At 45.2% G+C, this 26339-nt stretch overlaps 1 long non-coding RNA gene and 1 pseudogene across 2 annotated transcripts in view; both read left to right on the top strand.

Annotated features, from left to right (window-relative positions):
• The window catches only part of LOC146052741 (uncharacterized), a 64979-nt pseudogene extending 43779 nt beyond the window's left edge, over positions 1–21200 (top strand). The window contains exon 4 of the transcript XR_014467627.1: positions 20191–21200. The product of XR_014467627.1 is annotated as an uncharacterized LOC146052741 (transcript). The remainder of the gene's footprint in view (positions 1–20190) is intronic.
• LOC146052742 (uncharacterized) lies at positions 1884–20189 on the top strand. Its single transcript, XR_014467628.1, has 3 exons — positions 1884–1949; positions 3686–3802; positions 20015–20189. It is a non-coding gene; the product is annotated as an uncharacterized LOC146052742 (long non-coding RNA).
• Positions 21201–26339: the final 5139 nt, after the last annotated feature.

Here is a 26339-nt window from a genome sequence, read left to right as displayed (position 1 = left end):
AATAAGGTTGTGGCTAATTAGCATAAGCCGCACCCTCATTTGCATACGCCCCGCCACCTTTTTGGACGCTCGCGCGAGTGTCCCTATTTCATCAGCACAGACGTTGGGAGGTATGCCACAGGGTCACCACAGGGTTATTACCACAGGGCTACCACATAGCTATTACCACAGGGATATTACCACAGGGCTATTACCACAGGGCTATTACCACAGGGATATTACCACAGGGCTATTACCACAGGGATATTACCACAGGGCTACCACATAGTTATTACCACAGGGTTATTACCACAGGGATATTACCACAGGGTTATTACCACAGGGATATTACCACAGGGATATTACCACAGGGTTATTATCACAGGGTTATTATCACAGGGTTATTACCACAGGGTTATTACCACAGGGATATTACCACAGGGATATTACCACAGGGTTATTACCACAGGGCTATCGCAGGGTTATTAACACAGGGCTATCACAGGGTTATTACCACAGGGCTACAACATATATATTATAATACAATACTATATACAATATAATAAACTATAATATAAAATACATTATATTAACCTGCGGACAATTGCTTAATCTGCAAAATTAATATAATAAATGCATCTAAGACCTAGCAATATATTATGTAATGTGCCCTTTGTGCGTTTATTTGTAGTACACAATGAGTTAAATATTAACCTGCAAACTGTCATTACCATACCCTCCAACTGTACCGATTTAGCCGGTACAGTACCGTTTTTAAATGGTCTGTACCGGCTAAATCATAGTGTACCGAATGTACCGGTTTTTGGGGATCCCGCGCTGGTGTCAGTGCGGTCGGGTGGGCACTGGCGCTGTATCGCCATTGCAGGTCGGGTGGGCACTGGCACAACAAGCTGGGCCACAGAACGGTAACTCCTGCTGCTCCAGTGTTGCCGCCTTCTCCTCCTCCCCCCGCACGCCCGGGACCAGTGCGAGCTTCAGCCGCTGTGCGTGTGCTACGTCGCTTGCTCTGAATGACACCCAGGCCAGTGCAGGAAGGGAAGCGCCGCTCAGTCAGTATAATAGTGTGTATCGGTTAGTTTTTCGTCGTGGAAATGATCCTTCACTGCAGCCAGCCACTCTTCTCCCTGTGCTGCCCGTGCGCACGGCAGCACAGGGAGAAGAGTGGCTGGCTGCAGTGAAGAAGACTGACTGAGCGGCGCTTCCCTTCCTGAACTGAAGCTCGCACCGGTCCCGGGTGTGCGGGGGGAGGAGGAGAAGGCAGATGAACTGCACTGCTGGCCACTTGGAGCTGGGGATCCACTATAGTGATGCTGTTATGGAACAGCAGATGGGGAACAGAATATCACATCCGATGCTGGCTGAAAGGGGAGGTCCACAAGCAACAGGACTAGTGACACCATCAGCAGAGGTAACCTGGGTAGTGGGTACATATACATGGGGTTGGGGTGTAGTAGTTGGTGCACACAGTACACATTCAGAAAGGGGACGTGGCTGCACCCTCTTTTTTTTTTTTTTACCATGACCACGCCCCCTTGTTAATGGCCACGCCCTCTTTCTGAATGTGTACCGATTTCCTATCTTCAAATGTTGGAGGGTATGCATTACCTGCTGTAGTATGAGACTGAACTGTGGGCAAAAAGTATATAGCCAGCTGGGATTTGCCCTTAGTTAAAATGGCCACCGGAGCATCGCCGTATACACACCTCTCTAGGAAAAGAAAGGGGGTGGGGACTGACACAGACAAGAAGTACAATGATAGCAGCGACGCGCCCAGCCTGACCCGGAAGTGGAGGACCAGCAAATAGTGCACACACTGACCCGGAAGTAGGGGGTGTAAGTACTAGTAGGAGACAGAAGCAGCACTGACTCCTCCTGTACTTACACATTGGTACCAGCAGCTGGGAGACCCGGATTACTGTGGTCCTGAGGGGTCTGTAATACCCAGCAAGGTATGTGATCAGTCTGACCATGCCGAGTATTGTGTTATATATGTCTGTTCTACTAACAGCACTAACCACACTGACTGCCCTCTGTAAGGGAACCAGTATATATATATATATATATATATATATAGCACTGCACTAACCACACTGACTGCTCTCTATATGGGAACCTGTATGTGTGTGTATATGTATATATATATATATATATATATATATATATATATATATATATATATATATAGATACACTTCGCTATTTGTGAAACCAACAGATAGAAACATGCTTTTATCTCCAGCAAGCTTTCACCCAGCCTCAGTAACCAAAGGGTTACCTTACTCACAGATGCTGCGGGTCCGCAGGATCTGTAGCAATGAGGAAGGTCTCATCATGCAACTTGATGGGATGATTAAAAAATTCCTAGACAGAGGGTGCGATTATAAACAACTTGTAGCCACCAAAAACAGGGTTTTAAGTTTACCTCGAGCTAAAACACTGACGATTAAGAACAAAAATAGAAAAAGGAATGATAACAGAATCTGTTGGGCCAATAGATTTAATACCAGGAGTGGTCTGGCACATAGGGCTGTGAAGTCATATTTGCCGATTGTCTCCTCTGATCGAGATTTACCTGGCCTGTTGGGTAAAATACTGGTCACCAGTTACTCACGGCGACGCAATCTCCGAGACTTTCTAGTCCACAGCGACATCACAAATTTTGATAAACAACCAGCCAAGACTTTCTTTGGTATGGCCAAGTTAGGCTGTGTAACATGTACTGGATGTGTCGCATGTGGACTGGTGACAGCATTAAACATCCTTTTGATAATACAATGTTTCCCATTAGGCACAGACTCGCATGTTCTACTAAATATGTAATATATGTTTTGGTTTGCCCATGCGGCAAATATTACGTCGGTAAAACCGACTGCCAATTCAATATACGGATGGCACAGCACAGGCAAGCCGTACCTGCAGCTGTGCTTGCGGGCAGCAGCGAACAGCCTGTTGCCCGTCATAATGCTTTGATGGGTCATTCACCAACCGCATTGAAACACAAGATTATAGACCATATACCTCCCCTTGATAGAGGTGGCAATAGGCCCCAGATTTTATTGCAGAGAGAGGCACAAATGGATCTTTAAATTAGATTCATTGAACCCTAAGGGCTTAAATGAGACTCTTGGTTTAAGCTGTTTTTTGTAATCTTTGTACGTACAGGTTGAGTATCCCCTATCTGAAATGCTCGGGACCACGAGCATTCCAGATCGGGGAATTTTTTGGTTTTTAGAATATTTTTTTTTAGGCTTACTTACCTGTCCCCTGATGGTGTCCGGTGGTCCCTCGGCGTCCACGCAGGCCCCGGGCATCCACAGCAGGCCTCCGCCATCTTCTCTGGGTCTCCAGCGGTCCCAGGAATGCATTGCGCGGGTATGCGCCCGCACCGGTGACGTCACCGGCGCTCGCGACTGCATTCCTGAGACCGCTGGAGGCCCTGGAGAAGATGCCGGAGGCCTGCTGTGGACGCCCTGGGACTTGGTAAGTATGAAAAGAGGGTTAGGGGGGTAAAAAAAAAAATATTCAAATGATTCCAAAAACCACGGTTTTTGGAATAATTCGGATAATAGATGCACGGATACAGGATACTCAACCTGTATTGTTATTTTCTACTAGTCTCTGGTGCAGTACAATATTATCAGATAATTAGATTTTGTATCATTTATATATTGTTACTATTTTGACAGTCACATAAAGTTTTTAAAGTGGTGACGGGCACTGGGTGACCTCATCAGGGAGGGCAGCGTCGGAAGTGCAGCCTCGCGGCTCTGAGAACCAACATGGTGATGGCATTACATAAAATGGTGAGTTATGTTTGTAATCTTTGCCCTGATGAAAATGAGTAAACCTCATTGAAACGTTGGCAATTCATGCAAAGTTGGTGAGTGTATTTATTTCTCTGAGTGCCGCCGTGAACTACCCTGCTATTGAGGGTATACATGCTCCTTGGATCATGGAAAGCAACAGACACAGCGTTTGTTTGTTTAGCGACTGCCAGAACCTATCCATGCTATATATATATATTTCTCTTTCAATGGTCCTGGTGACACAGCTTCCTATTGGGATGTAGGAGGGTCCGCAGGAGCCAGGCACCTATCCTAAAGCTTTTAGAGAGGTAGGCTCCTCCCATCGCATCTCAGACTCTTCATTTCGTGTTAGGTGCCCACCGGAGTGGGTGCTATACTGAAGAAGCTGCTGCGCAGCCGAAGATTAGAGATAGGTGTTTTTTATTTTATTAATTTTACACTTATTTAGGTAGGACACAGTGTGGAGGATTCTCATAGAATCATCACACTGCCACTGCATGATTCCTATTGGAAGGGAAGGCACAAGGAATAGGAGAATCTACAGTGGGAGTGGCTACAGGGGGTAGTTGGCAAAGATCCACAGACCTCGCTGTGGCAGGGACAGATGGTCCTTTCCCTCACTCTGCTTGGTGCCATTTTGGAGAAACGCTGGCTGTGGAGCTGAAATGCTGTATCTGGCCGATTGATTCTCCTGGGCTACGCTACCCCCTACGTTCTGGAGAAGGCTTCTGGAACTCACAGACAGATATGTACTACATTATATTGATTTTGGTACTTTCGCCTGACATGTTATACTGTGACTTATCATCATGACAGATGAGCAGTCTGTGTTCATGGGGGAGGGAGCCCTTAACTCTTTCAGTGCATGCAGTATTTGTGCAATACACTTAACCTCTGACAGTAATGACACAGGAGGATTTATGCTCTGCTTGTGAAGCTGGTGTTGAAACTCAAGGGACACAGCAGACAGAACTTGTGAGAGTTATAGCCATTGGCAGGTCGGTTAGTGCATTAGTGCAGTTGTTGGGCAAGCAGAAAGATGGTTGGGTCACTTCTCAGTCACCTAGATCGTCTTCCCAACATTTCCCTGGCTCTTTCCTTTAACTAAAAAAGACAGAGAGCCAGGCTTACTGCGGGTAATGCAGGATACTGCTAATATCAACAGATGAATGCACTGCTGGATAAGTTGGATAGTGATGTATCACCAAAACAGTATTTTTCGTGTACTTCTAGGCCTGTAGATTCAGGTTTGGAAGGTGAGTGCAGTCATGATGTGCCCTGGGTTCAGGGTGACAATGATGATGATATATCGGTCCCCGGGGTGGAGGACTTAATCATTGCAGTAAAACAAGCTTTAAGCTTGTCTGATGAAGACACAACCCCCTTGGAGGGAGTGTTTAAAAGGCAGCGCAGAGATGCGATTACCATTCCTGCAGATGAAGGTTTACAGGATTTATTGGTAGGGGTTTGGAAAATGCCTGATAAGAGTCTACAGATACCTAAAAGGTTTTTAAGTCTGTATCCTTTGCCTGAAGAGCATGTGGCTCCCTGGGAAAAGGTCCATTTGGTGGATGCACCGTTGACCAGGTTATCTAAAGCTACAGTGCTTCCTGTTCAAGGGCGTGCTGCATTCAAAAGCCCCGTTTTAAAAGCAATTTTTGAGGGTGTAGGGTTTACTCTCCGACCTCTTATTGCGTCTGCATGGGGATCGAAAGCCATATTGTATGGACAGATGCCTTATGTATTATGGTTCATTCCAGCTCTGGGGTCTTAGTGCTGTCTGAAAAGTTAAAAGCAGCAGCTGAATATGTCCTAGAAGCTGAGGAAGAAGCACTTAAAATGGCTTCCAAGTCTCGGGGGGGGGGGGGGGGAGAGTACATTTTTCTCCCTGCCTCATCAGTTAAGCCATCCTCTAGATTGTTGTTTTTTTGACCGTCCTTTCGTCCCTCCCTCAGAGGAGGTGCTTCATTTTAAGGACAATCGTAAGAGGACGGTCTCACCCAAGAAAAGTGAATTTCCCAAAGTCCCGTTTTGGTGCGTTCAATAAGAAACAGAGTACCAAGGGTGAGGATAAGTCCTCAGTACAAATGACTGCCAGGAGACTCCCCCGTATCTGTCCTCATATGGGGGGGTCGCCTTCTGCAGTTTTAAGTTTCCTTGGCCTGGCTGAAAAGGGACCCTTGGGTCCTGGACGTTGCCTTTCAAAGACACAAAATACCATCAAATAGGTTTCTACCAACACCGCTTCCAAAAGAGTCTCTACTCAGGACAGCTCTATTAGGGACTGCCCAGTTTCTTCTGAAAAAAGGAGTGGTGGTCCCGGTTCAACGGGAAGAGAGAAAGAAGGGCTTCTACTCCTTTCTGTTCTTAGTACCAAAACCAGACGGATCTTTCAGACCCATTCTGAATTTGAAGTCGTTAAATCTCCACCTATGGGTGGACCATTTCAAAATTAGGTAGCTGAGGTCAGTGCTTTTGAGCCTGGACCAAGGAGAATTTTGTGGCGTCTATGGATATCCAGTACGCATACCTACATGTGCCCATTTATAGAGAGCGTCAGTATCTCCTACGTTTTGCAATTGATGACTTGCATTACGTTTCCAGCTTTGCCCTACGGTCTGGCCACGGCCCCGAGGGTGTTCACAAAGAGCATGTCTGTTATGGCGGAAGCCCTCAGACAAACGGGAATAATAGTTATTCCCTATTTGGACAGCTTGCTGTTCAAAGCAGTCAGCAAAAAAGTTACGACAGGATTTAGCAGAGGCCACTCTGTTTTTACAGAATCACGGCTGGATGCTGAATTTTCAAAAGTCGCACTTGGTACCATCACAAAGGATTCAGTCCTGGGAGTTCTAATGGACACTCTTTACATTGATTGTTTCTCCAAAAGTCAAAGGCCAGGGACAATTGTCTACTGGTGACATCAATATTGGAATTACAGAATCCATCGGTTTGGAGATGTCTGAAGTTACTGGACGAGATGGTGGCGACATTCGAGAAGGTTCCATACTCGAGCTTGTCAATGGAACGTTCTAACTGGTTGGTCAGGAAACCCTAAGACCATGAAATCCGAGACAGTCAAACTGACATCGGAAACCAGGTCTTCATTGAAATGGTGGACAGACGTAGACACCCTGCTGTAGGGTCGGTCTCTACAGACAGGGGGTTGGCTGGTGGTGACCACAGATGGAGCTGTTGTTCTGGAATTGAGGCTTCAGGGTCTGTGGACCAAAGAGGAATCCTCTCTTCCTATCAATATTTTGGAACTTCAAGCAGTTGGGAAAAGCTTATCTCAAGCGGAGAACAGGTTAAAGGGTCTACCTATAAGAATCCAGTCAGACAAGGCTACGACGGTAGCATACTTGAATCAAGGAGGCAATTGCAGCAGGATGGCGATTCAGGAAGTGTCACAAATTCTGAGTTGGGCAGAACAGAATGTTCTGGCCTTGTCTGCAGTGTTCATTCCACACTGCTTCACACACCTTTGTTATTTCCAGCCGAGCCGAGTCACATCCACAGTGGACAGCTGTTATCCAGTTCTTATACTGGTAAGGGAGGACCCGTGACGTGCCACCTACAGAATTTCATCTGTTCCAGGAGGCATCCCCATGCACATATTCACTGCTGGAGAACACTGACTGTGACCTGGACTGGTAACTATACCATGGATTACAAATTATAAACAAAAAGAATATCTCATGCCATAAAGCCTGCCAAATTGCCTCTTAAACACCCAGCCAGCCATTTGTGTTATTTGTTGTTTGTCATGTTTGTGGATTTTATGTATTATTGATTGAAATTGTTGAAGTGCACTTCATAATAACTTGTAAACATCTTTTAAATAAATACAAATTTATTAATACAATGATTGTGTATACTAATATTGTAAAATAGGGCAGTCCTGCGCTTCTTAAAGTGACAGCGTCCCGGTTCCTGGGATCAAGTCACTCCCTGTCTGTTTGTCCCATTTTTAAGAGGCCACACATCCTCTTTAATAAAGAAGCGGCAGCCTTGCCTTATTTTTCCGAGGTACTTATCACCTGACACAGTACTCCCCGCGCTCCTAGGTGCCCTTAGGGACACACTCCTTTTACCCTCTTAAAGGACCGGCTCTTAAACATCCCAATGTGAAGCTTTGTCACCAGGACCATTGAAAGAGAAAAAGGGAGTTTTGTAAGAACTTACCGTTCGAATCCCTTTCTCTGATATGGTCCTGGTGACACAGCGATCCCTCCCTTACGCTCAGTAAGTATTGCCGTTTCATGAGTTGTCATGTTATAATGGTTAAAATTAATGTTTGTGCATATAATACGTGCAGGCGTTTGTACTGAATTAATGTATTCCAGTGGCTTTGAAAGTTGAACTGAGGATTCTGGGATGCGATGGGAGGAGCCTACCCTCCAAAAGCTTTAGGATTGGTGCCTGGCTCCTACGGACCCTCCTACATCCCAATGTTGAGCTGTGTCACCAGGACCATATCAGAGAAAGGGATTCGAATGGTAAATCTATATATATAGAGAGAGATATATGTATGTATGTGTGTGTGTGTGTGTGTGTGTGTGTGTGCTGTAGGAACCTGCTGTGTGGTCCACGCTGTGCTTCACCCTAAATGGATGCCCTTGATGTCTAACTCCTGAAGACGGTCCTGATAGGACTGAAACGCTAACGTTGAGTACTCTATTTATATTGATGTCTATGTGAATACAAATACACAGCTTTTATTTTGCATGAAACAGTCTGGAGAGTGAGTCTTTTTGTTCTTTATATACATGGACTTTTTTCTTGCCAAGAAAGTTCTGGACGTCACCCCAGTGGTTGCTTACCTATTGTATGGAGTGCGATCTTATATTATATATGTGTGTGTGTGTATGTATGTGTGTATGTATGTATGTATGTATGTACGTACGTACAGGGAAAGTCACTCGCCAGACTGAAGTTTTTAAGTACTTGCTTTATTTCATCACATTAGTACGCTGCCAACACTCTGGTCAACGTTTCGACCCGAATTAGGGCCTTTATCAAGACTTGTTTTGACAGCCATCAGATATACATCGAACAAGAACACCCCTTGCGGTATATATATATATATAATAGAGGAAATGGAGAGATAGAGAGGGCACCCAATAGTGCAATAAAGTTTTTTTTTTTTTTTAAAGCATAAACATAAAAGCACTTGGTATCAAAGACTCGTACCAAGATATAAAACATCCTCACTGGCATTACAGCATACACAGAGCCCTGCATCTACACACTACCGGGAGGCTTGGAGCACATCAAGATGGCCACGACCCTACGCGTTTCGTCATGGACTTCGGCAGTGGGGTGACGAAACGCGTAGGTGCGTGGCCTTCGTATAATTATTGCCTTTCTCCAATAATCAACAATCAATCAGCAAATAATCAACTAACCATCAGAAACACCACTTTCTCTATATGAAAGATGAGACATGTGCTTGATGCCTTTTTTATGAGCACTTCCTTTTACCAAAATGACCACTTCCGGAAAAAACAATGTGTTTTTTTCAAATTTTAAATAAAGTTTTTTTAGTATAAATAAGAATACCCAGCAGTGGCCAAAACATCCTTGAAAAAGAGTACCCACTGAAAACGCGTTGGGTACTAGATGACCGCAAGCCGGGAGCGCTGATACCACCCCTGGAAGACGCTACCCGAACTTTCGGTCTGAGACGGACAGAATACACAGAACTGAGGCTGGGAAGAAGTAATGCTGAACTGGCATCACCACACAAAACTACAAGCAAAGGTATAGTAGGGAAAGTATAGGGTGATTATTGGAGAAAGGCATTTAATTCTATTTCAATTTTTAAACCGGCTGGGTTCAGGGTATTTAGTGCATATATCCATTTGGTATCGTTTCTTTTTAGTTAATTTACAGGATCTCCTCCTCGCCAGTGTATATAGACACTTTGTATTGCAATGAATTTCAATTCAGCTGGATTTTTGTTGTGAACTTTGTCCGATGCACTATGTGTCATCAAGCCTTTCTTTATATTGTAGATGTGTTCACTGATTCTTGTTTTTAATTTCCTCTCCCTGCCTCATCAGTTAAGCCATCCTCTAGATTGTTGGTTTTTTGACCGTCCTTTCGTCCCTCCCTCAGAGGAGGTGCTTAATTTTAAGGACAATCGTAAGAGGAAGGTCTCACCCAAGAAAAGTGAATTTCCCAAAGTCCCGTTTTGGTGCGTTCAATAAGAAACAGAGTACCAAGGGTGAGGATAGGTCCTCAGTAAAAATGTCTGCCAGGAGACTCCCCCGTATCTGTCCTCATATGGGGGGGGGTCGCCTTCTGCAGTTTTAAGTTTCCTTGGCCTGGCTGAAACGGGACCCTAGGGTCCTGGACGTTGCCTTTTCAAAGACACAAAATACCATCAAATAGGTTTCTACCAACACCGCTTCCAAAAGAGTCTCTACTCAGGACAGCTCTATTAGGGACTGCCCAGTTTCTTCTGAAAAAAGGAGTGGTGGTCCCGGTTCAACGGGAAGAGAGAAAGAAGGGCTTCTACTCCTTCCTGTTCTTAGTACCAAAACCAGACGGATCTTTCAGACCCATTCTGAATTTGAAGTCGTTAAATCTCCACCTATGGGTGGACCATTTCAAAATTAGGTAGCTGAGGTCAGTGCTTTTGAGCCTGGACCAAGGAGAATGTTGTGGCGTCTATGGATATCCAGTACGCATACCTACATGTGCCCATTTATAGAGAGCGTCAGTATCTCCTACGTTTTGCAATTGATGACTTGCATTACCAGTTTCCAGCTTTGCCCTACGGTCTGGCCACGGCCCCGAGGGTGTTCACAAAGAGCATGTCTGTTATGGCGGAAGCCCTCAGACAAACGGGAATAATAGTTATTCCCTATTTGGACAGCTTGCTGTTCAAAGCAGAGTCAGCAAAAAAGTTACGACAGGATTTAGCAGAGGCCACTCTGTTTTTACAGAATCACGGCTGGATGCTGAATTTTCAAAAGTGGCACTTGGTACCATCACAAAGGATTCAGTCCTGGGAGTTCTAATGGACACTCTTTACATTGATTGTTTCTCCAAAAGTCAAAGGCCAGGGACATTTGTCTACTGGTGACATCAATATTGGAATTACAGAATCCATCGGTTTGGAGATGTCTGAAGTTACTGGACGAGATGGTGTCGACATTCGAGAAGGTTCCATTCTCGAGCTTGTCAATGGAACGTTCTAACTGGTTGGTCAGGAAACCCTAAGACCATGAAATCCGAGACAGTCAAACTGACATCGGAAACCAGGTCTTCATTGAAATGGTGGAAAGACGTAGACACCCTGCTGTAGGGTCGGTCTCTACAGACAGGGGGTTGGCTGGTGGTGACCACAGATGGAGCTGTTGTTCTGGAATTGAGGCTTCAGGGTCTGTGGACCAAAGAGGAATCCTCTCTTCCTATCAATATTTTGGAACTTCAAGCAGTTGGGAAAAGCTTATCTCAAGCGGAGAACAGGTTAAAGGGTCTACCTATAAGAATCCAGTCAGACAAGGCTACGACGGTAGCATACTTGAATCAAGGAGGCAATTGCAGCAGGATGGCGATTCAGGAAGTGTCACAAATTCTGAGTTGGGCAGAACAGAATGTTCTGGCCTTGTCTGCAGTGTTCATTCCAGGAGTACGGAATGTGGAAGCTGACTTTTTGAGCAGAAAGGAACTTCTCGAATGAGAATGGGCGTTGAATCCACAGGTGTTTCAAGAGATTGTGCCTCGCTGGGGACTCCCCGAGGTGGATTTAATGGCGTCCAGGTTCAATCCTCAAGTACCCAGATTTCTTCAAAGACAAGGGATCCACTGGCGTTAGCAGTGGATGCTAGGACAGTACCATGGATAGGGAGTCTGACATACATCTTCCCTCCCCTTCCGATGCTTGCCACGGTACTGAAGAGAATCAAATCCTAGGGGATTGCTGGCATATTGATAGCTCGGGATTGGCCAAGGAGAGCTTGGTATTCCAACATTCGGAGTTTATCAGTAGAGTCGTGGCATCTACCTCTACGTCCAGACCTTCTAAGACCAGATCTATTCCTTCGTCAGGATTTAGTTCGACTATCTTTGACGACTTGGCTATTGAAACTGCCATTTTGAAGAATAAAGGTTTCTCTGAGGCAGTAATTCATACTATGATTAAGGCTAGTAAGCCGGTGTATTCAGCAAATTATTACTGGGTCTGGAAGACCTATATTAGATGGTGTGAGCGGCAGTAGGCTCACACTGCCAGATTCAAGTTGACTAAGCTACTTGAATTCTTACAAGACGGTTTTCATCAGGACTGAGTCTTCAGTCTCTCAAGGTTCAGATTTCGGCCTTGTCTATTTTCTTTCAGAGAAGAGTGGCTATGATTCTGGAAGTGCAGACCTTACCAGGTTGAAACCTCCATACCAACAACCTGTTGCACCTCAGGATTTGTCCTTGGGGTTGGAGGTTCTTCAAATATCTCCTTTTGAACTTTTAAGGTCGGCTGACCTGAAATTTCTGACTTGGAAATTAGTTTTGTTGTTGGCCACTTCCTCTGCAAAGAGAGTTTTGTAATGGGGAGCATTGTCTTGTAAGCCTCCTTTCCTTGTTTTTTTCATGTTTATAGGACTGTGATGGGAACATCCCCCCCCCCTTTTTTTTTTTACCAAAACTGGTTTATTTTTTATTTTATTTAAATCAGGATATTGTTCTTCCTGTGTTTCAACCCTCTGAGGTTTCCAAGAAAAGGGACAAATTGAGGAATTTGGATGTTGTTCGCGCCTTGCGCATTTATGTGGACAGGGTTAGGGAATTACGTAAGACGGATTTTTTGCTAGTGTGGTACGATGTACACAAAATTGGCTGGTCCACTTCAAAACAGACCATGCTAGCTGGCTTAGATCAGTAATTGCTTTTGCATATACTAAGGTTGGTAGGCCTGTACCTGCCAGGATATACGCACATACCACCAGATCAGCTGCTACCTCTTGGGTGGTTCGCCATGGGGGCTACGGCTGAGCAGGTTTGCAAGGCTGCCATCATCTGTTCACACTTTTACCAAATTCTATAGGTTCCATGAGTTTGCGTCAGAGGATTCATCATTCGTGCAGGCAGTGCTAAGAACTGCAGACCTGAGCGTACCCTCTTAAACAAATTCCCTTTACCCCCCGGGACTACCCCTAGTAATGTAATATGAGGCACTAGTATAACCCTATATCCTCTCTCACCATATATATATTGTTTATAATTGCTCTGCGCCAGGGTCTAAAGAATGATTAAAGATATATGATGCATGAATTTGATCCCGGTATGAATTAGTTAAATCGTTGTATCATAATTTTAAGGTTTATAGTATATTATTTCTACATGTAAATATTATGAAATTTTTATATGTATGGAGGTTATTAATATATATTTTTTATGATCATTATTATTTTCATTATACCTATCATGTCATGGTCATTATGATTATTTATTTATTTATTCATTATTATTTATATCCATTATTCATATATACATATATTTTTTTTTTTTTATTATTATTTATTATTTTTTATTTTTTATTATTTATATTATATACATTATATATATTATTAGTCCATTCTCTCCTTTTCTATTGATTCAAAATAGAAAAACTTCTCTTCTTATTAGTTATTTATATTTGTCATGTCTGTTGTTTGTCTGTGTCCAATGGCGAGGTGTGGCTTAATTAGCCAAATATATGAAGTATAAAGGAAAAGAGGCGTGGCTATAGTCGTAATGCAAATTATTATATGGCTATGATTGAAAATATTATCTACCATGGTTTGCCTATAAAGATAATGAGGCTCGAGTTATATTATAAAAATGGCTTTATTTAATGAAGAGGCTTGGAGTATATTGTTAAATAGAAGAGATCGCTGTGACAGTCTACTATATTAAAAATGAGGCATGGAATACAGGAAATAAATATGGCTGCCGTGATCCATATACACATACTGTGAAATCAAAACGAGGCTTGGGACACAGGCATAGAAGCGGCTATGACAGCCCAGTTTACCAAAACGAGGCTTGAATCAGACGGAGCTAAAATGGCCGCCGTCATCTATATATATCAGTAAAACGAAAGCGAGGCTTGGCATACAAACCCGGAAGTGCGGGGGCGCGGGACGCGCGAACATGCACTCTATAAATATGCTCTTTATGCTGTTGATAGCTCAAACTGAGGAAGCCGCCGACAGATACGCAAGGCGGAGAAACGCGTTTTTGAGCTCCACACACCTTTGTTATTTCCAGCCGAGCCCTGTCACATCCACAGTGGACAGCTGTTATCCAGTTCTTATACTGGTAAGGGAGGACCCGTGACGTGCCACCTACAGAATTTCATCTGTTCCAGGAGGCATCCCCATGCACATATTCACTGCTGGAGAACACTGACTGTGACCTGGACTGGTAACTATACCATGGATTACAAATTATAAACAAAAAGAATATCTCATGCCATAAAGCCTGCCAAATTGCCTCTTAAACACCCAGCCAGCCATTTGTGTTATTTGTTGTTTGTCATGTTTGTGGATTTTATGTATTATTGATTGAAATTGTTGAAGTGCACTTCATAATAACTTGTAAACATCTTTTAAATAAATACAAATTTATTAATACAATGATTGTGTATACTAATATTGTAAAATAGGGCAGTCCTGTGCTTCTTAAAGTGACAGCGTCCCGGTTCCTGGGATCAAGTCACTCCCTGTCTGTTTGTCCCATTTTTAAGAGGCCACACATCCTCTTTAATAAAGAAGCGGCAGCCTTGCCTTATTTTTCCGAGGTACTTATCACCTGACACAGTACTCCCCGCGCTCCTAGGTGCCCTTAGGGACACACTCCTTTTACCCTCTTAAAGGACCGGCTCTTAAACATCCCAATGTGAAGCTTTGTCACCAGGACCATTGAAAGAGAAAAAGGGAGTTTTGTAAGAACTTACCGTTCGAATCCCTTTCTCTGATATGGTCCTGGTGACACAGCGATCCCTCCCTTACGCTCAGTAAGTATTGCCGTTTCATGAGTTGTCATGTTATAATGGTTAAAATTAATGTTTGTGCATATAATACGTGCAGGCGTTTGTACTGAATTAATGTATTCCAGTGGCTTTGAAAGTTGAACTGAGGATTCTGGGATGCGATGGGAGGAGCCTACCCTCCAAAAGCTTTAGGATTGGTGCCTGGCTCCTACGGACCCTCCTACATCCCAATGTTGAGCTGTGTCACCAGGACCATATCAGAGAAAGGGATTCGAATGGTAAATCTATATATATAGAGAGAGATATATGTATGTATGTGTGTGTGTGTGTGTGTGTGTGTATGTGCTGTAGGAACCTGCTGTGTGGTCCACGCTGTGCTTCACCCTAAATGGATGCCCTTGATGTCTAACTCCTGAAGACGGTCCTGATAGGACTGAAACGCTAACGTTGAGTACTCTATTTATATTGATGTCTATGTGAATACAAATACACAGCTTTTATTTTGCATGAAACAGTCTGGAGAGTGAGTCTTTTTGTTCTTTATATACATGGACTTTTTTCTTGCCAAGAAAGTTCTGGACGTCACCCCAGTGGTTGCTTACCTATTGTATGGAGTGCGATCTTATATTATATATGTGTGTGTGTGTATGTATGTGTGTATGTATGTATGTATGTATGTACGTACGTACAGGGAAAGTCACTCGCCAGACTGAAGTTTTTAAGTACTTGCTTTATTTCATCACATTAGTACGCTGCCAACACTCTGGTCAACGTTTCGACCCGAATTAGGGCCTTTATCAAGACTTGTTTTGACAGCCATCAGATATACATCGAACAAGAACACCCCTTGCGGTATATATATATATATAATAGAGGAAATGGAGAGATAGAGAGGGCACCCAATAGTGCAATAAAGTTTTTTTTTTTTTTTTAAAGCATAAACATAAAAGCACTTGGTATCAAAGACTCGTACCAAGATATAAAACATCCTCACTGGCATTACAGCATACACAGAGCCCTGCATCTACACACTACCGGGAGGCTTGGAGCACATCAAGATGGCCACGACCCTACGCGTTTCGTCATGGACTTCGGCAGTGGGGTGACGAAACGCGTAGGTGCGTGGCCTTCGTATAATTATTGCCTTTCTCCAATAATCAACAATCAATCAGCAAATAATCAACTAACCATCAGAAACACCACTTTCTCTATATGAAAGATGAGACATGTGCTTGATGCCTTTTTTATGAGCACTTCCTTTTACCAAAATGACCACTTCCGGAAAAAACAATGTGTTTTTTTCAAATTTTAAATAAAGTTTTTTTAGTATAAATAAGAATACCCAGCAGTGGCCAAAACATCCTTGAAAAAGAGTACCCACTGAAAACGCGTTGGGTACTAGATGACCGCAAGCCGGGAGCGCTGATACCACCCCTGGAAGACGCTACCCGAACTTTCGGTCTGAGACGGACAGAATACACAGAACTGAGGCTGGGAAGAAGTAATGCTGAACTGGCATCACCACACAAAACTACAAGCAAAGGTATAGTAGGGAAAGTATAGGGTGATTATTGGAGAAAGGCATTTAATTCTATTTCAATTTTTAAACCGGCTGGGTTCAGGGTATTTAGTGCATATATCCATTTGGTATCGTTTCTTTTTAGTTAATTTACAGGATCTCCTCCTCGCCAGTGTATATAGACACTTTGTATTGCAATGAATTTCAATTCAGCTGGATTTTTGTTGTGAACTTTGTCCGATGCACTATGTGTCATCAAGCCTTTCTTTATATTGTAGATGTGTTCACTGATTCTTGTTTTTAATTTCCTCTTTGTTTGCCCTACACATACTGGTGTCCGCAGGGGCACTCCATTAGGTATATGACCCCTGTGGTTTCACAGCTGATTTGTTGTTTTATTTTGTATTTCTTCTTTGTTTGGTTGGAGATAAATTCTTTGGTGGGTTTGGTTCCTTTTTTATTGGTAGTTTTACATCCCATGCAGTTTAGGCAGGGGTGGAATCCAGATTTTCTTCTTTCCCCTGTTCTTTGGTCCAGTGGTATGTAGCTTCTGGTTAGTTCCTGATTTAAAGTTTTTGCTCGTCTGTATATTATTTTTGGATTTCTTGGAATGATGTGTTCTAACTCTTTGTCTAACTGTAAAATGTGCCAGTGTTTCTTTAGTGATGCTTTGATCTGCGATCTGTTTATTGTTGCTGCTGAATCGGGTAATGGAAGAGGTGGTTGATTCTTGTTCTGAAGTTGATTTTTGTTTGTATTCAAGCATTTCTGATCTGTTTATTTGGCTTACTTTTGTTCTTTCTTCTTCTAAGATGGATTCTTTATATCCCTTTCAAATGAATTCATTTTTGAATGTGAGGCTTTGTTCTTCATAGGTCTTTGTATCTGTGCAATTTCTTTTAATGCATTGAAAGTTGCCATTTGTTATGTTTTGTATCCATCTTCTGTGGTGGTTCCTGTTGTAGGGTAAGATATTGTTCCCATCTACTTGCTTCTTATGTGTTCTTGTGGTTATTGTATAATTTTCTATGAGAATTTCCAAGTCTAGGAATACAATGAATTCTTTGCTTGTTGTGGTGGTAAATTCTAAGCCGTAGGTATTGTTGTTTAGGTGTTGTTTGAAGTGTTCTAGGCCTTCCTCAGAGCCATCCCAGATGAAAAGGTCATCAATATATCTATACCAGATTTTTATATGTCTTTGATAAGGGTTGTTTGACCAGATTTGTTTGTTTTCCCATTGCGCCACAAATAGGTTTGCATATGAGGGGGCGAACGAGGTCCCCATTGCTGTTCTCCTGGTTTGCAGATAGAATCCACCCTCATACCAGGAGTAGTTGTTGTGGAGGATGAACTCTATCTGCTCCATTATGAAATTGATTTGAGTGTTTGAAATGTCTGTTTGTGTGGAGAGAAGGTGTCGGGTTTTTTGGCATCGTAGCCGGTGATCAATGCAGGTGTATAATGATTTCTCGTCACTCGTGCAGAGTGTATATGTTGATTCCCATTGCAGATCTCTCAATATCTGTAAAGCCTGTAGGGTATCCTTTAGATAAATCTTCAGTTTTTTTACCAGTGGTTGGAGAAATTTATCTATGTATTTTGATAAGTTAGATGTGAGTGATCCAATTCCAGATACTATTGGGTGATCTGGTAGGTTATGGCTGTCATTATGGATTTTTCGGTAGGTGGTAAAAGGTGGGGATTCTTGGGGTTGTAGTGTTTATGTAATCGTGTTCTATTTTGTAATTATTCTCATTTGTAGGCCTTCTAATTGTCTTTAAAGTGTTTCTTGGAATTTGTTGGTTGGCTCTGTTGAAGGTTTCTTGTAAGTGGGGGTATCTGATATCAGATTTTCTGCTTTGTACGCTGTTTGGTTCATGATGACTAGGCCTCTGCCTTTGTCTGCAGGTTTTATTGTTATGGTACTGTCTCCTTTTAGTGCTTCTTTCTATTGTTTCGTAATATTGAAGTGTTGTTTCGTATGGTCTGGTAATCGTCTGATTTCTTCTTCCATTAGTCGTTGGAGGTCTCTGTGTGGGCCTTTCACATGAGCTAGATAGAAAGTGGAGTTTGGTTTCACACAGATTTGAAACCAAACTCCTGTAAATCAGGCTAGTGTGTATATAAAAGGGTATCTACGTGACCGCTCCATCATAGTATATTACATATTACTCTGTGCAGCAGGTTAGTGTATATAAAGGGGTATATAGGTGACAGCTCCATCATAGTATCTTACATATTACTGTGTGCAGTAGATTAGTGTATATAAAGGGGTATCTAGGTGACAACTCCATCATAGTATCTTACATATTACTCTGTGCAGCGGGTTAGTGTATATAAAGGGGTATCTAGGTGACCGCACCATCATAGTATCTTACATATTACTCTGTGCAGCAGGTTAGTGTATATAAAGGGATATCTAGGTGACAGCTACATCATAGTATCTTACATATTACTCTGTACATCAGGTTAGTGTATATAAAGGGATATCTAGGTGACAGCTACATCATAGTATCTTACATATTACACTGTGCAGCAGGTTAGTGTATATAAAGGGGTATCTAGGTGACCGCACCATCATAGTATCTTACATATTACTCTGTGCAGCAGGTTAGTGTATATAAAGGGGTATCTAGGTGACAGCTCCATCATAGTATCTTACATATTACTCTGTGCAGCAGGTTAGTGTATATAAAGGGGTATCTAGGTGACAACTCCATCATAGTATCTTACATATTACTCTGTGCAGCGGGTTAGTGTATATAAAGGGGTATCTAGGTGACCGCACCATCATAGTATCTTACATATTACTCTGTGCAGCAGGTTAGTGTATATAAAGGGGTATCTAGGTGACAGCTCCATCATAGTATCTTACATATTACTCTGTGCAGCAGGTTAGTGTATATAAAGGGGTATCTAGGTGACAGCTCCATCATAGTATCTTACATATTACTCTGTGCAGCAGGTTAGTGTATATAAAGGGAAATCTAGGTGACAGCTCCATCATAGTATCTTACATATTACTCTGATATTCTCACTGTTTCATATACAGCCCTGATAAGCTCAGACTGATACAGTCACTCACATTCTCTGCCAAACAAGTACCTACATACTTCATAGTACAAATTTTGTTCACAGCAAATTGGGAACACAGAGATGTGTCCACATGCATCTATCCCCCATTCACCACAAGTCGGGTTACACATAACATGTGAGTGCACTTTATCTCCGTAGCGCCAATTGTCTTTTCGTGTGACTTTTTTGTTAAATGCCTATTATTTACAAAGTGATGCTAATAGGACACACAAGCAGCTTCTGCTTATTAAAATATGTGGCATTCCTATATTCTGTATCTGCATAGGAAAAACTGGAAAACACTAGTAGCATTTCTTATGAAGACGCAATGCAGGGATTCCACATATTTTAATTAGAAGAAGCTGCTTGTGCGTCATTGTCACATCACTTTGCGAATAAGATGCATTTTAATGGAAAAGATGCTCAGTGCTACAGTCCCACTATGGAATGGAGCAACTAGAAGGACTGTTTAACACACAAGGAGGCTGGATGTATGTGGACACATCTGTACACAAATATAACATCATGGTCAGTGTCTGTGATATTTGCTATTGTGTATAAATATACATCTTATACAATAAAAGTAGTGTTATCCTGGTAACCATTATGCTTTTATATATTAACTTTCTTACAGGACATATAAGGAGCAGGATTCAAATGAAGAGGATTTTGAAAAAGAAAATTGTTCTCTGCTCAAGCCAACTAAATACATCATATCTCCTTACACCTCAGGAGGAGGAACAAACACTATTTTATTTTCTGGATAGAAACATTTAGCAACTAATTTGTTCCCACCTCATATATGATGAGTCTCACAGGAGAGAAGCCACATGTGTGCTCTGAGTGTGACAAAGGTTTTACATATAAATCACAGCTTCTCATACATCAGAGGAGTCACACAGGAGAGAAGCCATATAAATGTTCTGAATGCAGCAAATGTTTTTCCCAAAAGGCACATCTTGTCCTACATCAGAGGAGTCACACAGGAGAGAAGCCATATAAATGTTCTGAATGCAGCAAATGTTTTTCCCAGAAGTCACATCTTGTCCAACATCAGAGGAGTCACACAGGAGAGAAGCCATTTAAATGTTCTGAATGCAACAAATGTTTTTCCCATAAGTCAGATCTTGTCCGACATCAGAGGAGTCACACAGGAGAGAAGCCATATAAATGTTCTGAATGCAGCATATGTTTTTCCCGGCAGTCACATCTTGTCCAACATCAGAGGAGTCACACAGGAGAGAAGCCATATAAATGTTCTGAATGCAGCAAATGTTTTTCCCATAAGTCAGATCTTGTCCGACATCAGAGGAGTCACACAGGAGAGAAGCCATATAAATGTTCTGAATGCAGCAATTGTTTTTCCCGGCAGTCACATCTTGTCCAACATCAGAGGAGTCACACAGGAGAGAAGCCATATAAATGTTCTGAATGCAGCAAATGTTTTTCCCATAAGTCACATCTTGTCATACATCAGAGGAGTCACACAGGAGAGAAGCCATATAAATGTTCTGAATGCAGCAAATGTTTTTCCCTGCAGTCACATCTTGTCCTACATCAGAGGAGTCACACAGGAGAGAAGCCATATAAATGTTCTGAATGCAGCAAATGTTTTTCCCAGGAGTCACTTCTTGTCCGACATCAGAGGAGTCACATAGGGGAGAAGCCATATAAATGTTCTGAATGCAGCAAATGTTTTTCCCAGAAGTCACATCTTGTCCGACATCAGAGGAGTCACACAAGATAAAACTAAAAATGCTGTGTTGGCGGTATTGATAGACAGACAACACTATATGCGGTAAAGACAAACAGAGCATCAAATAGAGATATAGACAGATTGGAGGTGGTATACACAGACAAATGTATGGATAGAACACCATAAGGGGGTATAGAAGGATGGACAGGTGACTAGGAGGACAGACATAGCACCATATGGGGATTAGCTTGCCAGGAAGGGGCATACAGACATTGCTGGATCCTCTAACTATACAGGTACATGGGGTGCAGCTGTTATGGGACATGGTGGCTTGTGGGGCCCTGAAGGAAATCCCACTGCACCCGCTATGTTTTTTTTGTGTAATCACTGCTGCCAGTCTGGGGCCTGGTATTGTACTTATTGGGAGTGAGGTGGCAGGTGACTTTACAGTGTCTGTACACAATTGTGCTGTACAGTGCCACATCCGTCAGCTGCACAGTACCATCACCACTACTGCAGGCACAGCCATACTTCCGGATTCTGCACAACAAGCAGCTCTGCCTCCCTCCCTGTGTACATACACTGCTGGGCTCTGCCTCCCTCCCTGTGTACATACACTGCTGGGCTCTACCTCCCTCCCTGTACATACACTGCTGGGCTCTGCCTCCCTCCCTGTACATACTCTGCTGGGCTCTACCTCCCTCCCTGTACATACTCTGCTGGGCTCTGCCTCCCTCCCTGTATATAAACTGCTGTGCTCTGCCTCCCTCCCTGTACATACACTGCTTGGCTCTGCCTCCCTCCCTGTACATGCACTGCTGGGCTCTACCTCCCTCCGTGTGCATGCACTGCTGGGCTCTACCTCCCTCCGTGTGCATGCACTGCTGGGCTCTACCTCCCTCCGTGTGCATGCACTGCTGGGCTCTACCTCCCTCCCTGTGCATACACTGCTGGGCTCTGCCTCTCTCCCTCTACATACACTGCTGGGCTCTACCTCCCTCCCTGTACATGCACTGCTGGGCTCTACCTCCCTCCATGTACATGCACTGCTGGGCTCTACCTCCCTCTGTGTGCATACACTGCTGGGCTCTACCTCCCTCTCTGTGTACGTACACTGCTGGGCCCTGCCTCCCTCCCTGTGTACGTACACTGCTGGGCTCTGCCTCCCTCCTTGTGTACGTACACTGCTGGGCTCTGCCTCCCTCCCTGTGTACGTGCACGGCTGGGCTCTGCCTCCCTCCCTGTGTACATACACTTCTGGGCTCTACCTCCCTCTCTGTGTACATACACTGCTGGGCCCTGCCTCCCTCCCTTTTCAAGTGCACTTCTGGGCCCTGCCTCCCTCCCTGTGTACATACACTGCTGGGCCCTGCCTCCCTCCCGGTTCATGTGCACTGCTGGGCTCTGCCTCCCTCTCTGTGTACATACACTGCTGGGCTCTGCCTCCCTCTCTGTGTACATACACTGCTGGGCTCTGCCTCCCTCTCTGTGTACATACACTGCTGGGCTCTGCCTCCCTCCCTGTGTACATACACTGCTGGGCTCTGCCTCCCTCCCTGTTCATGTGCACTGCTGGGCTCTGCCTCCCTGTGTACGTACGATGCTGAGCCCTGCCTCCCTCCCTGTGTACGTACAATGCTGGGCTCTCCCTCCCTCCCTGTGTACGTACACTGCTGGGCTCTGCCTCCCTCCCTGTGTACGTACACTGCTGGGCTCTGCCTCCCTCCCTGTGTACGTGCACGGCTATGCTCTGCCTCCCTCCCTGTGTACATACACTGCTGGGCTCTGCCTCCCTCCCTGTGTACGTACACTGCTGGGCCCTGCCTCCCTCCCTGTGTACGTACACTGCTGGGCTCTGCCTCCCTCCTTGTGTACGTACACTGCTGGGCTCTGCCTCCCTCCCTGTGTACGTGCACGGCTGGGCTCTGCCTCCCTCCCTGTGTACATACACTTCTGGGCTCTACCTCCCTCCCTGTGTACATACACTGCTGGGCCCTGCCTCCCTCCCTTTTCAAGTGCACTTCTGGGCCCTGCCTCCCTCCCTGTGTACATACACTGCTGGGCCCTGCCTCCCTCCCGGTTCATGTGCACTGCTGAGCTCTGCCTCCCTCAGTGTGTACATGCACTGCTGGGCCCTGCCTCCCTGCCTGTGTACATGCACTGCTGGGCTCAGCCTCCCTCCCTGTGTACGTGCATTTCCTGGGCTCTGCCTCCCTCCCTGTGTACGTGCACGGCTGGGCTCTGCCTCCCTCCCTGTGTACATACACTTCTGGGATCTGCCTCCCTCCCTGTGTACATACACTGCTGGGCCCTGCCTCCCTCCCTGTTCAAGTGCACTTCTTGGCCCTGCCTCCCTCCCTGTGTACATACACTGCTGGGCCCTGCCTCCCTCCCTGTGTACGTACACTGCTGGGCTCTGCCTCCCTCCCTGTGTACGTACACTGCTGGGCTCTGCCTCCCTCCCTGTGTTTGTACACTGCTGGGCTCTGCCTCCCTCCCTGTGTACGTACACTGTTGGGCTCTGCCTCCCTCCCTGTGTACGTGCACGGCTGGGCTCTGCCTCCCTCCCTGTGTACATACACTTCTGGGATCTGCCTCCCTCCCTGTGTACATACACTGCTGGGCCCTGCCTCCCTCCCTGTTCAGGTGCACTGCTGGGCTCTGCCTCCCTGTGTACGTACGATGCTGAGCTCTGCCTCCCTCCCTGTGTACGTACAATGCTGTGCTTCGCCTCCCTCCCTGTGTACGTACACTGCTGGGCTCTGCCTCCCTCCCTGTGTACATACACTGACAGGCTCTACCTCCCTCCCTGTGTACGTACACTGCTGGGCCCTGCCTCCCTCCCTGTGTACGTACACTGCTGGGCTCTGCCTCCCTCCCTGTGTACGTGCACGGCTGGGCTCTGCCTCCCTCCCTGTGTACGTGCACGGCTGGGCTCTGCCTCCCTCCCTGTGTACATACACTTCTGGGCTCTGCCTCCCTCCCTGTGTACATACACTGCTGGGCCCTGCCTCCCTCCCTTTTCAAGTGCACTTCTAGGCCCTGCCTCCCTCCCGGTTCATGTGCACTGCTGAGCTCTGCCTCCCTCAGTGTGTGCATGTACTGCTGGGCCCTGCCTCTCTGCCTGTGTACATGCACTGCTGGGCTCAGCCTCCCGTGTACAAGGTCCATGAAGCTGCTGAGGGGAACTTGCTGTCTGCGGCTATACACACCACCCGATTGCCGGGAGCTGAAGTCCGCAGAACCGGAAGTACGGACCCGCGATGTAATCAGTCCCCTACAGGTGTTGTACGGCTAAAAGAAAATATGGACGGTACCCCTGAAAAGGGTTATAGCGTTTTGACAACATTATTGAATGTATTGAAGTGCCCAATAATCCGTATACTGTTAGAGAGATGTAGCGATATAGAGAGGAACACTGCTGTATTAGATAGGTATTTAGGAATGGGACTTGGTGAGTAACAACTCCCATACTCCATCCCAGGGTTTATGGTAAACTTTTTATGGTAAAGTGGAGGACAGATATAAATACCGTCCCATACCATGTACCCCTCACACCTTGAAAAAGGGCTATACAGTGAGCCTGAAACCCGTCGGTGAGGAGAAGGAGGGGACACACTTGATGGTAAGACCATTGCTTTTTTTGTCCATCTTAGCAACACCTTTCACCCTGTTTCGGATGCAGGGAGGGAGTGTGATTTTTGGGTCTCACACATCTGTGTGTAGTTTTTAATGCTTGTTTTTATTATCTGTTTTTACTTGGAATAAACACCTTTTTGTATGGAGTATCCTGCTTGATGATATTCTCTATCGCTGGGCAAAGACCAAAGAAACCTTTTGGTGAAAAAGGGGCCTCAATTTGAGGTGAGTGGTTGTCCATAGGATCTCTGATGTCCATATGATTGATGGAAATTGTATGTTGAAGTGATTTTGAAGCCTGGAAGAAAGATACCTTTACGTGCAAATAGGGCCTTGTGTACAGGTCAGTAACGGATATTTTTCCAGTGTTTGAGGACAATATACGAGGTGTCAGCATATTTAGGAAGAACTTTGTCGGTTGGAAGGAATATAAAGATACCCTTACGTGAACATAGGGACCCCATTAGAGGTCAGTAGGGATCTTTTGGATCTCACCTTGATGATTTTCGGAGAGAACACAAGGGCAAATTAGCTTCAAGCAACATTGAAGATCTACTTAAGGGAAACTAAATTGAAGTGGGGATAGCGCTGAAGTGTATTTTCATTGTTGTTTTGATTCACTGCTGGGCTCGGCCTCCCTCCCTGTTTATGTACACTGCTGGGCTCCACCTCCCTCCCTGTGTACATACACTGACGGGCTCTACCTCCCTCCTTGTGTACGTGCACTGCTGGGCTCTGCCTCCCTCCCTCCCTGTGTACATACACTGCTGGGCTCTTCCTCCCTCCCTGTGTACGTACACTGCTGGGCCCGGCCTCCCTCCCTGTTCATGTGCACTGCTGGGCTCTGACTCCCTCCCTGTACGTACACCGTTGGGCTCTGCCTCCCTCCCGGTGTACATGCACTACTGGGCTCTGCCTCCCTTCCTGTGTACATACACTGCTGGGCTCTTCCCCCCCCTCCCTGTGTACATACACTGCTGGGCCCTGCCTCCCTCACTGTGTACATGCACTGCTGGGCCCTGCCTCCCTGCCTGTGTACATGCACTGCTGGGCTCTGCCTCCCGTGTACATGCACTGCTGGGCTCTGCCTCCCTCCCTGTGTATGTACACTGCTGGGCTCAGCCTTGCTCCTTGTGTTCGTACACTGCTGGGCTCTGCATCCCTTCCTGTGTACAAACACTGACAGGCTCTACCTCCCTCCCTGTGTACGTGCACTGCTGGGCTCTGCCTCCCTCCCTGTACGTACACTGCTGGGCTCTGCCTCCCTCCCTGTGTGCATATACTGCTGCTCTGCCTCCCTCCCTGTGTACATACACTGCTGGGCTCTGCCTCCCTCCCTGTACATACACTGCCGGGCACTGCCTTCCTCCCTGTACATACACTGCCGGGCTCTGCCTCCCTCCCTGTACGTACACTGCTGGGCTCTGCCTCCCTCCCTGTGTGCATATACTGCTGCTCTGCCTCTCTCCCTGTGTACGTGTACTTGCACTGCTGGGCACTGCTTCCCTCCCTGTGTACATACACTGCTGGGCTCTGCCTCCCTCCCTGTGTACATACATTGCTGGGCTCTGCCTCCCTCCCTGTGTACATACACTGCTGGGCTCTGCCTCCCGCCCTGTGTACA

Source organism: Crinia signifera, unplaced genomic scaffold (assembly GCF_055691185.1).
Source record: "Crinia signifera unplaced genomic scaffold, ASM5569118v1 HAP2_SCAFFOLD_114, whole genome shotgun sequence".
NCBI classification, from domain to species: domain Eukaryota; kingdom Metazoa; phylum Chordata; class Amphibia; order Anura; family Myobatrachidae; genus Crinia; species Crinia signifera.
The sequence above is the reverse complement of the archived record's forward strand: the minus strand, read 5'-3'. Positions and strand labels throughout refer to the sequence as shown.